This window comes from Apium graveolens, unplaced genomic scaffold (genome assembly GCF_009905375.1).
Source record: "Apium graveolens cultivar Ventura unplaced genomic scaffold, ASM990537v1 ctg8565, whole genome shotgun sequence".
In the NCBI taxonomy this organism is placed as follows: Eukaryota; Viridiplantae; Streptophyta; class Magnoliopsida; order Apiales; family Apiaceae; genus Apium; species Apium graveolens.
In genome coordinates, this window is record NW_027421284.1 from 11,645 (window position 1) to 17,921 (window position 6,277).

Below are 6,277 nucleotides of genomic sequence, written 5' to 3' on the forward strand. Positions count from 1 at the left end.
GAGGCAGCTGCTTTGGGGGATTCCTCCTCAGCCTTAAGAGCAACTGTCCTTGACTTTCTTCCTTTTCTCTTGTTTTTTTGTTCCATCTCAAATTCATGAGTTTTGAGCATCCCATAAATTTCATCAAGAGTTGTTTCTTCAAGATTATAGTTGTCTCTTATAGTGGTGGCCTTCAAATCCCAACTTTCAGGATGTGCTAACAGGAATTTAAGATTTGAATCCTCAAGATCATATTCCTTGTCAACCAGTGAAAAATAATTCAAGAGTTTGACAAATCTGTCATATAAACCAGTTAATGACTCATCAGGCTTTGAGTCAAAGTGCTCATACTCTTGAGTGAGTATAGTCTTCTTGTTCTTTTTAATTGAATCGGTTCCCTGGCATCTTGTCTCCAAAGCATCCCATATCTCCTTTGCAGTCTTGCAGTTGATTACCCTGTTTGACATTACATTATCAATGGCACTATGCAGCAAGTGTCGTACCTTAGCATCCTTAGCAATTGATGAGATATCTTCAGCAGTGTAATCACTCTTCTCCTTTGGTACAGACTTTGTTGGTTCACCTGCAACTACAACAGAGAGTTTGGTTGGCTTGTGTGGTCCTTCATTGATTCTGTGAAGGTATTCTGGATCAGTAGCTTCCAGAAACATAGACATCCTCACCTTCCATATGGAATATTCAGATTCAGTATGGGAACTCTAATAGTCTCATATCGACTATGGATTTGAGTCTTTGGAGGTTCTTCAGTTTTGGTGGGCTTGGTTGGAGTTTGTTCTTCTTTAGACATGATTGTTTCCGGATCTTAAACTGTTTGTGTGTTAACAGATTGGCTCTGATGCCACTTGTTAGGTCACACACACTGTAGAAGGGAGTTGAATACAGTGTTTATCACAATCAAATCGAATTAAATAACACAAGTAACAGAAAACAAGCTTTATTAAACTCTGTTACAATATGGAACTGTCCTCTCTCAGTGATGAACAAACTATCACGAGAGCTGCTAGGGTTACAATAAATAATAACTTCGATTATGATAACACATATAGTGTAAACCCTATGTCTGTGTTTATATACTAAACAGTTACAAGATAATCGCTAATTGATATGGAATATAATTCTGCTTCCTAAAATATATCAACTAGTTATCTTTTCTTCCAAGTATTCTATTCTTCATAGAATTCCTTCTTAATGCATATCTCTTCTTGCGTTTATCTTGATCTTCTTTCCTTTCAATCAGCTGCCTTCCTTATCTGAAAGTCTCCTTAAGTCCTGATATTATCTCCTGATAAATATATCCTGATAACTTAATTTCTGACAACTTAAGTTCTGACTTCAGTATAAGTGCTGATTTCCAGTTAAGTACTGATTTGTCCTGTTTAAGTAAGATCTAAAAACTAAACACAAATCATATTAGACATGACATTATCAAATATATCTAACAACCTAAGTTGATTATTAATGAATAACAGGAAATTATAAAGAACACTACTTTATTGTAGTTTATTTCGATATTTCCATCTTTTGAAAATATGCGTAAAAATATCTTTTACAACCTAATTCATTCAACTCTTTTTATTTGAATTTCCTGAAAAATAATTAAATCGTATTTTTTTGTTTCGGGTTATATTTGATTTAATCAGGTCAATGGCGGAACCAGGATTCTAACATGGGGGGGACCAGAATAAATAAAAGTAGAAAACATACCGATTTATTTGAGATGTGCACACCTTTCTTTGATCAAATAAAAAGAATCAATGATCTCCTCGGTAGAAATGGTCTCCGCAATCTCCTTTTCAATATACACTATCAAATAATCCCTAAGAAATTCATCTTCCATTCGATTGCGAAGACTTGTTTTCATAATTTTCATAGCAGAAAAAGCTCGTTCAGATGTTGCAGTAGATGCTGGAAGAGTCAAGACAAGTCTTAATAGTCTATCAACTAATGGATACATGTCAGCTTTCCCTGTGGTTACCAATCCATGACATAAATCACCAAGAGTAGACAGATTCTTCAAATCTGGATGAACCGGAACATCTAACCCATAATGTTGTAGTTCACACTGTAGATGGATTTTTTCATCTCCCAAAAAATCTTCTGGATAAAACTTGTCAGCTAACTTGTAAATGTTCTCTATGTTGAAAGACCTGTAACCATCCCTGGGATTTAGTGATGCACTTAAAATGAGAAGCTCCGTCATTTGTTCACTGAATCTATAGTTTAGCTCCTGTAATTGTTGATCTATGACAGCTGTAAAGATTTCTACTCGGTAATGATGTTCCTTTGTCTCCATTTGCTTTTGTTTTCCTTGTCGACGAAGAGATTTAAGCACATCACAGTAGGGAGCATTCATATCTGGAATCAAGATAGTATGTCGTTCACAAAATGATCTCACATTTTCTAAGAGACTCTCCCAACCATCACTTCTCAATAAAGGCCATCATGCCGCTTAGAAGAACTAGTAACCGCATTGATAATAAAGACCATATTTTGAAAGAAAGTGTGAATATGAGGTACTTCTCTTGTTGCAGCCACAAGTGCTAATTGTAATTGATGTGCTAGACAATGAATGTAATATGCATAAGGACAATTTTTAAGAAACAAGGCTTGCAGCCCATTCCACTCACCACGCATATTACTGGCACCATCATATCCTTGACCTCTTATGTTCTGGACATTAAGATTATGATGAGACAAAATAGCACATATTTCAGTCTTTAAAGTTAAAGAAGTTGTATCTTTAACATGGACTAAATCCAAGAAACGCTCCCTCACAAAGCCGCTTTTATCAACGAACCTAACCACAATAGCCATTTGCTCCCTTTTAGAAATATCTATAGATTTATCCACAATCAAACAATATTTTGCATCATCAATCTCATCACAAATTAAATCTTGCACTTTCCTAGCAAAAACATGTAAAAGTTCTTTTTGAATTTTTGGTGAAGTGTATTTGGCATTTTTGGGGCTTTATCTAAAATTATTTCTTCTACTTGAGGATTGTAAGAAGCCATAAGCTTTAACATCTCAAGAAAATTACCCTGATTCTTCGAGTTGCAGCTTTCATCATGTCCTCTGAATGCACAAGCTTGGAATGTCAACCATTTGATTGCATCTATCGATGTTTTAAGACGCATTCGATTTCGTTTGATCTCTTCTGCACTTTGTTTCTCCACTATCTTCTCCAAGTGACAAGGCTGATTTTTAAGATTATAATAACATTTAGCCGCAAAATTATGAGCTGAATTAGAACCATCTCCTTTCCCAACATGACATCTAAAAGCACAATCTTTTCCATTGTTTACTTTCCTCCAACTGTTAAACCCACTGACAGTAAAAGTAGATTTTTAGAAAAAAGAAAACAATAAAAACAATATGCTGCATCTTTTTCTGGGGAGTACTCTAACCAAAGAAATTTATCAAACCAACTCTTTTGAAATCGACGGGGATGATTTTCTGGACCAGAAAAGGGATAAATTTGCACAGGTTGATATGGGTCAAGATCAATGTATGCTCTCCTAATTAAATCTTTTTTATTTGGATGATAAGTCTCAATTTGTTTCCGGAAACCAGGATCACGTATTAACGAATTGAAATCAATAATTTCATCAGTGTTCTCAAAATCAATACCTTCATTAACAATCTCTGGATTTTGAGGATTTTTCTCGGAGTTTCTGTTTATCCCACCAAAAATCAGAGGCTCAACTCCATCTCCAGTGACTTCAATTGAGGCGGCAGAAGGTTCTTCATCTTCACGATTAGTTGTTTGCTTCTTCTTGGGTTGAAAATAGGATGTAATCTCTTTTCTCTTACTCATATTTACGGATTAGATGCAAAGGTAGAGTAGATAAAGAGAGATGATATTAGGGATTGTAATTTTGTAATTTGTATGTATAGTGTATATTGGGGGTTTTGGGACCGGAGTAGAACAACTAAACAAGTATGTTCTGTTTTTAGACTTTAGTTGTAAGCATCTTTTTTTTGTTTCAAATTGTACTATCTTTATCTTATATGTTTATTTATTAATTATTAAGATTAATGAATAAATTCCATGATTTCCATCTAATTAATATTATTTTGAATGAAATAATTAACAAAATCAATAAAATTTTGTATAATCAATTCTCAATTTCAAATTTTTTTTTTAAATCTAGGGGGACCAAAAAAAATTTTGATAGTAAATTTTAAAATTTTATATTAAAATTTTGGGGTTATTTAGCAGTTGGCGGGGACCGGGGCTCCCTTCGGTCCCCCATAGTTCCTCCCCTGTTATTTTTGTAACTAATTTTAAAGTTGTAGATGTTGTTAATTCTGATTTATCTTAATTGCAAATATGGTTATAAAGTTACTAAAGGTATTTTTTTCAAAATATTTCAAGAAAATATATTTTTGTAACATAATTTAAAATGGGAAGGTATTTTAACAAAAAAACAAATTCATAATTAGGTATTTTTCAAAAAAAATCCAAATACATAATAAAAAATTATAATATTTTATATATTATAATTTTTTTTATATTTATAGGTAATTAAAGCCGAAAAAATCAAAAAATTGAAATTTTGCATAATTATGTTTAAACAGAGATTCGAACACGATGAAATCAGATAAATAAATTATTTAGTGATAACCAAAATATGATATTTTGGTACAACTATGTTCCACCGTAATAACGTTTGTCTTATTAATAAAGAGGAGAAATATAGTTACGTTATTGTAGAAGTTCGAACCCGATAAAATAATTAAATTAAATTATTTGTTAATAACCGAAATTTGGTTTTTATATCTTAATACTATTACATTCTATCAAAAGAGTGGTTCTCTGTTAATATATAGTTTAAGTTAAAACATATAGTAATTAGGATTTGAACCCTCACGGAAGCAAAAAGCTAAATTAAATAAATAAATGTTATATAATTATGATGTTCTAGGTAATCGAACACTTAATATAAATATGTTGTTATAGGAAAAAGAATTCTGAGTTTGACTGATATCAAAATTTGATATTTTTAGTAATTCGAGACTTTTGTACTATTGTGTTTGATCGAAAGGGCGGGGTTCATTTATTAATAAAAAATATGAAATTTCTCGTATTTGAGTTTGCAATAAGTTCACATTGAATTTTCACTGAATTTCGGTTTTTATGTAGTTTGTAACCGGAGTAATTAAAGATAAAATAAATTAAATTGAAGTAATTAGAAATATGATTCCAACTATAAAAACAATAAAAACATAAGTCTTATAAGAATAAGAAAAGGATTAAAAATAGTACTTATAAAATTATAAGTCATGTGGAATAAAACAAAGATAAAAATAGTACATTTAGAATTATAAACAAAGATATAATAATTGGATTAGAAATTCAATATAGAAAAATACAAGAGTCCCAAATGTCTTAAATATATTTAGGGGACCTTATTACTCAAAATGTGCCTTGTTTTTCTATATTTTAAGATATAAATATATTGGATTCTTTAAATTGGGAGACGGAAGATCCGCACATATTTTAAAACTCCTGTAAAACATGGTTCACTAATAATTTATTTTTTTAAATAAAAATATAATGTTTAAATTTTTATATAGAAAAAAAAAAATTTAAAAATAAATTATAAAATTATATTTTACAGTAGTCTTAAAATGCATGCAAAGCATTTAAAAAAAGTTTCATTTCCCTTTATGTTTTGTAAAATTTGTTGAAAATCTTAATATATTAAAGTGAAGTTAATTTTTTTGACAAATTCAGCATAAGTCTTTAATTTAACTAAAATTTAATACAGCATAAAGTTCGGGAACAAACACCACACCCAGATCTTAAGTAATTTCCTTAGGGGCTGTAATTCGGGCTGAACGAGCCGAATTTCAAGTCGGGCGTAATTTAAGCCGAAATTAATCGAGCCGAGCCAGCTCGTTTAGTTAAACGAGCTTAAATCTCTGCCCGAACTCGACTCGTTTAATTTCACGAGTCGAGTCAAGCCAGCTCGCTTAGCTAAATGAGCCAATTTTAACGAGTCGAGCAAGGCGGCCCGTTTAATTTCATTCTAAATCGAGCCTAAATCTCTACCCAAACTCTTTCGGCTCCTTTCATTTCACGAGTCGAGCCGAACCGGCTCGAGTAATTAAACGAGTCGGAACCTCTACCCGAACTCGACTCGTTTAACTCGTTTAACTAAACGAGTCAGGCCGAGCCCACTTAAACGAGTTCGAGCCGGGAGAGCTCGCGAACCGGGCGAGCTCGCGAGCCACCCAACTCGAATTACAGCCCTAATTCCCTTGAAAAAGT

The 6,277-nt window shown here is 32.4% G+C and overlaps 1 pseudogene; it reads right to left on the reverse strand.

The window, feature by feature from the left end:
• Nucleotides 1-1,699: 1,699 nt before the first annotated feature.
• On the reverse strand, nucleotides 1,700-3,817 carry LOC141705110 (uncharacterized; annotated as a pseudogene).
• Between the last annotated feature and the right edge of the window lie 2,460 nt (nucleotides 3,818-6,277).